The following is a 12,904-nucleotide window of genomic DNA, read 5'->3' on the forward strand; positions in this document are numbered from 1 at the left end:
CTCCCAAGGTTCATGTTTCATGAAAAATCTCCCCAAAATATAATATTATCCCTTTCCTTGCCAGAGGATGTTTTAGGAAAAATATTAAAACTAAATTAGAGCAAAGAAACATTCTCCCAAGTGTCGTCGTAGTCTCCCGGCTTGATCGGCCACTTAGAACTTGACATGTTAATCATTCCCTACAAAATCAACAACCCTAACCATCTAATGAGAAACACAAAAAGACAAATCCCTGAGTCTCATAAGATCCTAGATAAACACTATGCTATCTCCTACACCCAGGAGCTCTTTTGACCTACTAACATGAAAGGCATGATGCACACTCTTTTTTGTACTCCGGCATATTCTCTTTTTTGCAAGTTACAACGTATCTTTTTATTATTAAAAAGTCAACTATAATGCGAACTCAAACTTCATCTAGGAAACTTTTCAAGGGGGCTTTAGGATGATCTTCATACAGTAGAATAATAGTGCTCTTATAAGTCATATAATGCTTAATGATATTATAAACAAGCTATATTACTTTGTAGTTGAGAAACAAATATAGCTTTAATATAGAAATTTTCCATGAACTCCTTTCTATGAGCAAGTATATTATGCTTTAAGATGTTATTGGAAAGATATAGTAGTGAAATTATTGTTCAAACAACACCATTCCTTACTTGTTATAGGATTAGAAATGTTGATTCAAACAAAACATGGGTACTCCTTTATAAAAAAACTTATTTATTGGTTATAGAGTGCTATTTTTCTAGAAATAACTACATGAAGCTAAAAGTTATGATGTAATCCAGAAAATAGACAACGATACTCCATGACTTATAATTAGAATTCAAAAGCTAAAAAATTGAGAATTGAAACTTGGTTACAAAACTAAAAAACTCTTCCAATTTCTCCAACAGAGTGCTTGAATAGCGTAAGAAGATACACATTATCAAGAAAAGAGAGTGCAAGAGCCTCTCTTCAATTCAAAATAAGATAGTATGAAGAGTATGCATATTTTTTGTTAACCTGCATATATGAAAAGTGAAAAGGCATACAACAAGAGTATGAATATTTTTTGTTGGCATGCATATATTGCAAGTGAAAAGCTATACAACAAACTATAAAAGATATTCGTTGTTGACATGCATAAATGATAAGTGAAAAGACACCTAACTAAAGTACAAATGATAATTTTCAGAGGATCTACCAATGATCATAGTAGTTGTCATAGTAGTTTTCAGAGGATCTAACACTGATCATAGTAGTTGTCATTAAATGAGTGCATAGAGATTCATTGAAGTGACTATTGCAAAAGACAAGTGGGTGAGCCCTGCCTTCGGGCAGGTCAATTGTTAACCGGTATATATATATATATATGTATGTATGTATGTATGTATATACATATATATATGTTTATATACATATACATATACATATACATATATGTATATATATGTATATGTATACACACACACAAATACATAGATGTATATACATACATACATACATACATACATACATACATACATACATATATATATATATATACATGTATGTATGTGTTTGTGTATAAATGTATGTACATACATATATATATGTATGTATATATATGTATATGTATAAATGTGTGTGTGTGTATATATATATATACACATACATACGCACACACACACACACACACACACACACACATATATAGATATACATATATATTTATGTATACATACATCTATATATGTATACATATATATATATATGTGTGTGTGTGTGTGTGTAGATATATATATATATACACACACACACATATATATATACATACATATATATATATATATATACATATATATATGTATATGTATATATATATATATATGTATGTATATATACATATATATATGTATGTATATATACATATATATATGTATGTATATATACATATATATATGTATGTATATATACATATATATATATATATATATATATATACATTAATTATTATTTTTATATTTACATACACACACACACGTACACACACACGCAGACATACATACATACATATATACATATACATACATACATACATATATAGTGTATGTGTGTGTGTGTATGTATGTGCGTATGTGTGTGTGTGTATGTGTGTATATTATTTACATACATACATTAATATATATATATGAACGTGTGTGCATATGCGAATTTATATGTATGTGCAGGCATGTAATTTTTCTTATGTGGACATTTTTGTGTCTATGTATGTGCACGTGCACGTGCACGTGCATATGTGTGTGAGATTGTGCAAACGTGTGTGTGCATGTGCATCTATGTATGCATGTCTGCCTATCGATGTGTGTGCATGTGTATTTCAGTGTGTGCATGTGTGTATATATATGTAAGTTTATGTGCATCTATGAGGTTGACTTGTGCATATTTGTGTATGTGCAGGTGCATGCGAGTGTGTGTGCATGTGCGTGTGTGTGTGGTGCGTTGTGTGCATGCACATGTACGTGTTTATGTTGGCATACATATGGATCTATTTATACATACATATATACGTACCTATAAATAGATACATGTCTGTGTGTGTGTGATATTATTCTATTAGAGAGAGAGAGAGAGAGAGAGAGAGAGAGAGAGAGAGAGAGAGAGAGAGAATATTGCAATACATACATACATACATAAATATATACGTATGTATGTATGTATGTATATATGTACATACATACATATATACATACATATATATATATATATATATACATACATATATCTATATATATATATATATATATACATATATATATATATGTACATATATATATACAGATATGTACATATATACATATGTACATATATATGTACATATTTATACATATGTACATATATACACATATATTCATATATACATATATACATATATACATACATACATATATATATATAAACGTGTGTACATATGCAAACGTATATGTCTGTGCGGGCATGTAATTTTTTTTTAGTGGACATTTTTTTGTTTGTGTGTGCACATGCACGTGCATATGTGTGTGAGATTGTGTGCATGTACATGTGCAAATGTGCGTGTGCATTTTCATCTATGTATGCATGTGTGCCTATCCATGTGTGTGCACATGTATTTGTGTATTTTAGTGTGTGTATGCTTGTCTATATATGTAAGTTTATATGCATGTATGTGTATGTGTGAGGTTAAGTGCATGCAAGTGTGCATATACTCTTTATATAATATAATATAATATAATATAATATATACATATATGTATATATGTATATTATTTATATGCATACATCCATATATATATATATATATATATATATATGTGGAGGTGTGCATATGCGAATGTATATGTGTGTGCGGGCATGTAAATTTTTTAAGTGGACATTTTTGTGTCTATGTGTGCACGTGCATATGTGTGTTAGATTGTGTGCATGTACACATGTATTTGTGTTTTTCAGTGTGTGTATGCGTGTATATATATGTAAGTTTATATGCATGTATGTGTATGTGTGAGATTGAGGAAGTGTGTAATACTATATTTGTGTATGTGCATGTGCATGCAAGTGTGTGTGGGTGGTGCGTTGTGTGCATACACATGCACGTGTTTACATTGGCATACATATAGATGTATTTATACATACATATATACATACCTATAAATACATATGTGTGTGTGTGTGTGTTTATAAATATAAGAAACTCATTCAATGAGCAAATGACTTGATGGTGACAACTAATTGTGAGCCCAAATGCATCTAGGCTTGTGGAAAAGAACGTTCCTTTTAAGAGTTCAAAAATGTGAAACGCTCCTATACATACATACACACACATATATATATACATATACTCATTAAATGAGCAAATGACTTGATGGTGACAACTAATTGTGAGCCGGAATACATTTAGGCATGTGTAAAAAATATGTTTAAAAATTAAAAATTTTCTCCTTTCGCCTTTATGGCGAAAGATCTCTCCTCCTCTTGCCAAGTGGGGGTCTCCTTTTTGCTTGCCACATGGTAGGTTACAACAAGTAATATATATATAGATGATTTCAAAGAGGATCTAACAATCATCATAGTAGTTTTCATTATATGAGTGTATAGAGGTTCAATGAAGTGACTACTTAAATCCATTCAAGAATAGAGCATGATTTATGTTTCCATCAGCTTACAATCAAGCATGACTAGTTTATTTTAACGTAAGGGAATATGTAGATGCATGTCAGTAGAAACACTTTCTTAAAAATTAAGACTAAAACTAGTCATACAGTTTGTAGGTAGGAAAGTGGTTTCCATACCCATAAAGTGTAGTGGGAAAAGGTAGAATATGTTGGGCTCCACAGTTAACCTGGCCTTCACGACCAACTTCCCAAGCAAATCTAAAAATTCAAAGAATTTTTGATATAGGTGAAGAAGATACACAAATGGGGAACAAAATGGAGACTAATGTTAGTCCACTTCCTATGGTGGCTTTAGCTACCACCTACCATCTAACCATATGCTCCAAATTAGATATAATGGAAAGACACACCACCAGGTAAAAGACTACACAACCAGAGCATAATTTTCACTTGCCAAGGCATGCACTTTCCATATGATGCAACCATATTCCTTACACGCACACACACACATATATATTGATTGTCACTTATGCCACTACACAATGGGTTAAATAGTAGATGCATCCTTGAGAGGTGATACTCTCCGGAGGTTCATGTTTCACAAAAAATCTCCCCAAAATATAATATTATCCATTTCCTTAGTAGAGGAAGTTTTAGGGAAAATATCAAAACTAAATCTAGAGCAAGGAAACATTCTCCCAAGTGTGGTCGTAGTCTCCCAGTTTGATCGACCACTTAGAAATCGACATGTTAATTCTTCCCTACAACCAACCCCAACCATCTAATGAGAAACATAAAAAGAAAAATCCCCAAGTCTCATAAGATCCTAGATAAACACCAAGCTATCTCCTACACCCAATGAAATGGATCTATACCAAATATCAAAGAAATCAACAGATAAAGTCCAAATCTAGTATCCATTTGATGAGCATCAAAAAAACATATGAGAAATCCATGTGATTATGATGAAAAGAGAACAAATCCACATGCACATGTAGGAAAGAAGGTATGTGTTTAAGGCCTAAGTGATTTAACCTCTCTCACCATGAGAATGGCTATCAATCTTGCCATGAGTCCTAGACCATGAAAGGCCATCTCCATGAAGGAAGAGTACACATAAATGTCCAAGATATGAATGATTAAAAGATCCCTATAATGAACCTAAGGCCCTATTTATAGTAGCCTTTCTCATTTACATATTTTGGACCTTAGTTTTGCTACATTACAAACCATCCCTTCCCAATAATTTTGTCCTCAAAATCATACAAGAGATATACAATTCATCATAGACTCAAATGAAATCAATGGGAAGTGGTGAAGGCCCAAATATTCTCTCCAAATGTAAGGAAGTCCATAAATATTCATTTGTAATTTATATGTGTGGGACTGTTATGGAAGCCCTTGTTGTAAATGAAATCCTTTGAAAGATTATTCATGAAGACTCCATGGAATAGGCTGTAAATGATGCATACACTTAGCCAATCATGTCCCACATCATATTCTTCCATGACCAATGAAGCTTGTTGAACATCGACCCCAACAATGGACCTTAACAAAACTGTCCATAAATTACATGCATATAATCCCAAGTATTGTCCATTTTATCCATAAAAATCATGCCATTTGGTTAAGAAACGTCTTCCTATAGTAGACCATGTTGTTGCACATACTCCAAATATTTCCAAGTAGTCTCATCCATGGGCAATTGCTTCCACTTAACAAGGAATTCTTCAATGTTCCTTATCCTCTTGTCCACAACCCTTTTTGGCTTATATATGATCTCCCCTTCTTCATCCATGGGGGGTATCTCTTCAATATCTTTTGTGGAAGAGTGCCCACAAACCTCTTAAGGTTGGACACATGAAACACATCATTAATTCTTATAGAAGAAGGCAAAGCAAGCTTGTAAACTAAGTCACCCACCTTCTTGACTACCATGTACGGACCATAATATCTATGAATCAATTTTGGAATGGAAGATGCCTTGAGGATGTTATGATAACTCTTAGGAAGCTTTAATAGCACATAGTCACCTTCTTCAAACTCCAGCTTATGTATATGCTCATCCGCATTTGCCTTCATGACATCTTGAGCCTTCTTCATATTGTCCTTGCAAAGTTGAAGAAGTTGTCTCGTCCTTTCCAACTCTTCCTTTGCCAAAGGACTAACCATTTTGTCCTCATGAAAGCAAATAGATGGAACATGTACTTGATACCCATAAAGAGCCTCTAAAGGTGACATCCCGATACTCAAAGTGCTTGCTTGAACTGTGACAAAATTCAGAAAGATAGAGCATTCATCCCAAGATGTTTGCATATCGTGACGATAGTGTCTGAAATATACTTCAAGCCATTTGTTTATGCACTCCGTTTGCCCATCTGTTTGAGGGTGATAGGCTATAGATTGAGTGATCTAGGTTTCCAAGCTCTCATATAATGTCCTCCAAAAAGTACCCATGAACTTGGTATCCCTATCACAAACTATGTTAAGTGGCAAACCATGTATCTTGATGAATACATGTTCCATTAATTGTTTGGCAATGTGAGAGGCCCCATAAGTAATCTTTGAAGCAATAAAATGGGCTGATTTTGTGAGTCTATCTCTCCACATGAATTTCCAATAGAATCTCTTGCTCACTTTGTCTAAAGTTTTAAGCACACCAAGATGGCCAAAAAAGTGGTGAAGAATGCATCTCATAAATCACCTTGGGAACGTAGGATGAGGTAGGAACCAAGTACACCTTATCCTTGTGCCATAAGAGAGAATTACGAATCTTGTAATGAGGGGATTGTCCATCATCTCCTTGCTATAATTTCCTATAAATATGGGTAGTACCTTCATTGATAAGATATTCCTCTTGAATCCCTTTGATCCATTAACTATATACTTCCATAATTGAAGTCATAGTGCAAGCCCACATTCTTGACAATACATCCGCAACCACATTGTCCTTCCCGGGTGTGTAGGATATCTTAAAATCATGTCCTTGAAGAGTAGCCAACCATCTCTTTTTTTTGGGAGAAATATTAGGTTGGGAGAGGAAAATTTTCAGCACCCTCCTCTGATCACTTCTCACCTTGAAATGTGCACGATAAAGATAGTGATGCCGCTTTCTTGATTTCATGAAGTATGGCCAACATTTCTTGCTCATAAACATGCAACCCCATCTCCTTCTCGGAAATATTTCTACTCTCAAATGCAATGACACCATGCTCTTAGTATAAAATTTCCCCAAGCCCTCTTCCACTTGCATCCTCTCTCACATAAAATGTCTTGAGAAATCGGGGAAAACAAGAATAGGAGCCAATGTGAGCAAGGTTTTGAGTTCAATAAAACTCTTGTTGGCAATAGAATCCCAAAATAAATCTTCTTTATTGAGTAGATTGGTTAGAAGTGCCGCAGTAGTTGCATAGTGCTCCATAAATCTTCTATAAAACGAAGACAATCCCAAAAATCGTCTCAATTGCATTGTGTTGCTAGGGGTTAGCCATTCTTTGATGCATGCTACTTTCTTTGGATCAGCCCTAATGCCCTTCTCTCCCACTAGTGTCCAAGATATTCCTAAATGCACATTTTCTCTCCTTCACATAAAGCTTGTGCTTCTGCATCACCTCAAACAGTTGTTTCACATGAGATAAGTGCTCTTTCTTTGCTCTTGCTATAAATCAAGATATCGTCAAAGAACACTAGCACAAACTTGATTAGGAAGGAGCAAATATCCTATTCATCAAAGCTTGGAAAGTGGATGGGGCTTTTCTAAGGTTGAAGGGCATAACCATAAAGTGGAACAATCCCCTTTTCGGTCCTAAATGTCATCTTCTCCTTATCGACCTCCTTCATTCGTATTTGATGGTAACCCAATCTTAAATCAATCTTAGTGAAGAAATTTGCACCTTTAAGCTCATCAAGAAGATCATCAATGAGGCAAATTAGGTACCTATTCTTGATAGTGACTTTGTTCACGTCACGGTAGTCAATGCACGTACGAAAGGACCCATCCTTCTCCTTTACCAATAGAACGGGTGATGCAAATGGAGATTGTGAGGGTTGGATAAAACCCATGGTAAGCAATTCTTGTACTTGCTTTTTCACTTCCTCTCTTTACACCTTAAACAAATGGTAAGGAGGATTTTTCATAACCTTTGCATTTGGTTCACAACCTTTGTATGTGGTTCAAGTATAATAGCATGGTCAATCTTCCTCTTGGTTGGAAAACGCTTTGGCACTTGAGAAATGTCCTCATACTTTTTGAGAGGAGTCACCATATCTTTTTTCATTTGCTCTATGTCCTATCCATTACCTTCTATCCCCTCTTGAGCAACATGTAACACATAGATAGTGCCAAGAGTCTTGATATCCTTCTTGGGCTGCTTTCTAGTGATCAAAGAGAGCCCTTTTGATGCATATCCAGCCAATACCACTTGTTGTCCATCCTGTGCAAATCTCATAACACCTTGTTGAAGGTTGATGTGGAAATGACCAAGAGAAGATAACCTATCACACCCCATAATTACATCAATGGGACCCATGTCCAAGATCACCAAATCACCTTTCCAAGTGTATGAAGAAGGCAATGTCACTTGTGTATAAGGGCAAACCAATTTTGCTTTCTCATTTTTCCCATTTGCCACTTGCACTTGGAAGGTTATGGGCAGCTCCGTTGGAGATAGCTTGAGAGAGTTGCTGGATTTAGAGTTAATGAAGCAATGTGTACTCGTGGAATCCACCAAAAAGTGTGCCACTTTCCCATCAATGGTTCCCACTAATATAAAAGTATTTGGGCTTTTGCATGCCGCCAAAAGCTCTTGAGAAATAGAGCATACAGAAGCTGCATTTTTTGCACTTTTGGATGTTTCATCTCCCAAAAATACTTGCACAAATTCCCCCTCAGGGGTAAAATGGAAACTCATCCTCTTCTTGGATGAAAGAGTGATCCTCCAAAGTATCATCATGTGCTTCTTCAATGCAATCTTCATATTCCTCCACCTCATGAGATTTATTCATCCATAAGAATCATAGTGGCCGTCATCTTCTTTGACTTGCAAACATGCCTAGGTGACCACTTTCCTTTGCATTCGAAGCACAAACCCTTTCTCCTCAACTCTTAAATCTTTGGATCATCCATCCTTTGTGTCTTCTTGAAGGGTTGAAAAGTCTTCTTGACAAAACCATTACCTTTCTTAGCATCATTTTGAACTCCACTTTTGGGCCAAATGATTATGAAAACCTAGAGGTAACAGTGGGTGTTGTGAAAGGAAAGCTTTTTCAAAAATTTGAAGAAGTATTGGATGGTTTTTGAGAGGGTATAATGGGGTGAGATTTTCTTTACTTTGGCTCATAGAGCTCCACCAAATCTCATAGCCTCTTTGATGGCACTAGGACTTTGTGCTGATACATCCACCTTGATATAGGAATCCAGACCATGCCCAAACTTCTTTATCTTCATGTCCTCATTGAGTCCATCTACAAACATAGAGAGTTTTATTAACCTTTTGATGTACTCTCTAACGAGTGTGCCCTTTTGTGAGAGTTCATACCATTATTCATGGCATCAATCAAGAACCAAAGGTGAAATAAATGCCATATTCATCTCTCTCTTCGATTCCTCCCAAGTATGTGGTGTAGTCTCTTCTTTTACCAAATGCCTCCACCATTGATGGGCATAATATTCCAGTGTAAGGAATCAAATTTCACTTTATCCCTCTTATTCTTTGGATAAAGCTAAAAATATATCTCTATTTTATTCATCCATTCCTCCAATTCATGTAGGGTTGATCCTTCACCCTTGAATTTGAGGATTGAGACCTTATCCTTAACATCCTTGGAAGTGTTAGATGATGCATTCTCATCATGATTAGAGGGTTTGTACTTTTGCATTTGCACATATGATCCCAAGAATTATGTAAATCCTTGTACTCCATCTTGAGAAAGTTAGGCATTTCCATCTCATGATGACTAGAGGGTTTGTACTTTTGCATTTGCACATATGATCCCAAGAATTATGTAAATCCTTGTACTCCCTCTTGAGAAAGTTAGGCATTTCCATCCATGTAACATGAGCTTCCCTTTGCCTTTCCCGGTGAATGACATATTCTCCCAATCATGCTCAACCATATCACCATCAACATACAACTCCTCTTCAAGGCATAGAAGATTGATTTCCCTTGCGATGTGAAGATACTCTTTCAGGTTCTCCAAAGGTTGGTTCCAAATGTGTAGACCAAGATGTATGTTTCTTCCCATGTAGTTGAGAGGGACAAGCTTGGAAAGATGTAAGCTTCATTTCTCTCATGAGAGGTCTTCTAGCCTCTGCCATGAATCCACTTGTTGAGGCATTCTTTGCAGGATTCTCATAGGTAACCCTTGTAAAATCCTCTTACATAGTTTGCTTGCCTTGTTGTGACTGTCAGGCGTTTTTCTGAGAGGTATTTTGGGCTTGTGTACATATGTGTGCATGGTGTGAATAAAGACTTTGCTCGGGAATGCATTGGCAGGTGTACAGGATGGATGGTTTTGTTTTGAGGCTTGTCCGAAACGAGGTTCATTGTAGATGGTTTCAGCTCCTCGGTCGCCTTGAAATGTGTGCGCGTCCTAAGTGGAATGGGCACTGGAAGATTGTAATTGAAGTTGGTGGAGAGCGTGGGGCACCCTCTAAAGAGTGAGTGGCTGGGTTCTTTCTGGTGTGATTGGCACAGCAGGCAGGCGAGAGGTTCGTGGTGATTGGGGATGTGGTGTATCCTCGGTAGTGAAACAGGTCTGAGTGTCGTGTATATGAGATGGTTGTGTGAGTAAGGCTTCTGTGTCGGGAGAAGCTTGTATGAAGTGTGTTGATTGGGAATATATTGCTGGGTGTTTGCTTTGTCTATGGTGCCCCTGTTTTGTGCTGTCTTTGTGGCGTGGGTGGTGTGGTGAAATGAGAGAAGTGTTCCAGCCGGTGTGGTTGGTGGTGCCTCCGTTCGTGTTGTTGTTTCCAAGTTTGGGAGGTGAAGGGCTATAGAGGCAGGTTCTTTTTTACTTTTTTTCACCTCACATTCTTCTGTTTCCCCCACTGAGGATAGCTCTAGTGTTGTTCTTTACCTAGAAGGGCGTATGTTCCACTGAGGAGAGCTCAGGGATTGTTACAGGTTTCATGATGTGGTCTTATCCAGAATTTTATGGCAGGAAGGATGAAGATGTGTGTGACTTTTTGGAGTAGATGGAGTTGGCATGCATTAGCAATCATGTGACAGATGAAGAGCAGGTTCTGAGGCTGATAAAGATTCTCTTGAAGGGAGATGCCCGAAGCTGGTTTAAAGATTTTGAAGCACAGGATGTGGCATGTGAGCTACATGGTGTTTTGACATTAGACAGGTTGAAGGAAGGCCTTGTGGAGTGTTTTCAGCAAGCGGAGGATTCTAGTGTGCTTTGGCAAGAGTTGAGCATCTTGAAGTAGGTTCATGGGCAATCACTGGATGATTTTGTGAAGGTATTTACATGTTTGTGGAGTAAGTGGTGTATGACATTGAAGCAGGAAGTTCCTCCTATGTTTTTGAAGAAGAGTTTGTTTATTGATGGTTTGCTACCTCATTTGAAGGTCAGGGTTGAGTTGAAGAATCCCAAGTCATTTGATGATGCAATTAGGGTTGCTAGGGAAAAGGAAGGCAAGGTTTTGAAGCAGATGGAGATGGGTATTTATCCGTATGAAGGTGTTGTGTCTACAAGGGATATGCATGTGAATTTGGTTGAGGTGGATAAGAGTCCTATGCAAAGTTTGATTAGACAGGAGCCTCAAAGGCCTATACAGATGCAAAGGAGATGTTTTATATGCCTTCTGATTTTTTTCCAAAGTCTTTTAAGCATGTGCAGGTGGATGAAAAGCAGGTGAAGGAGACTTTTACAGATAGGGAGTTGCCGTGGATTCTTCTTTGGATTTAGACGTCGTGGCTGTACATGATAGTGATCTGGATGATATGCATGCACAGGAAAGTAAAGAGGATGATGCCTTGGGATTGGCTGATGATAAGAAGGAAAAGGAGCTGGATACAGGATGCTTTAAGGAAGATTCTTTGTCAGATTCTACAAGGGAGGAGGATGGGGTGGAGATTTGTGATGAAGCGAAGATGGTTTGCAATGCGGATGTGGAGAGTGTGGAGGAAGATTCCATTATTATGGATTTTCTTGGACAGCTTGATGGTGGTATGGTACCTGGCTGCGATGAATGGTATGGATATATTTCCATTTGATACATTATGTGCTGGGGAGTCTTTGGACGATGATACCAGGGGGGTTGTTGGCAACACTCAAGAAGGTATGCATGTAAATTGGGCTGATGAAGAGCGTTGTGATGAGAGTACTGTGCCTGAAGATGATGTGCGGGAAGTTGCTAGCCTAGATGAACATGAGCCAGAGATAGAGATGGATGCAAATATGGTTGAGAGTGTAGCTAAGGCTACCTTGCATGTTGCTGAAATGTTAAAGGCAAAGTCCAAGGATGATAAGGGTTCTGAACCAATTGAGCTGTATGATTGTGAAAAGATGCCTGAAGTACAAGAACTGGAAATGCTGGTGGACACTGCTGTTGGAAAGGATGTGGATTTTGGTGTGCAGAAGGGTCAAAATGTTGGAACCTGGCCTTCACTGGTGTTGATGGATGGGATGCTAAATGTTGCAATGCCACGGGTTTTGAAGACAAGGTTTGTTGTGGGTGAAGTGGACGTGGATGATTTTCTGATGCATGTGGTTGATGTTTGGTATGCAGTGATATAGCCATGGTGTTTTAAAGATATTGGGGAGTGGGATGGTCAGTTACA

Source organism: Cibotium barometz, chromosome 43, assembly GCF_041138505.1.
Source record: "Cibotium barometz isolate CiBa-2024 chromosome 43, ASM4113850v1, whole genome shotgun sequence".
NCBI lineage: Eukaryota > Viridiplantae > Streptophyta > Polypodiopsida > Cyatheales > Cibotiaceae > Cibotium > Cibotium barometz.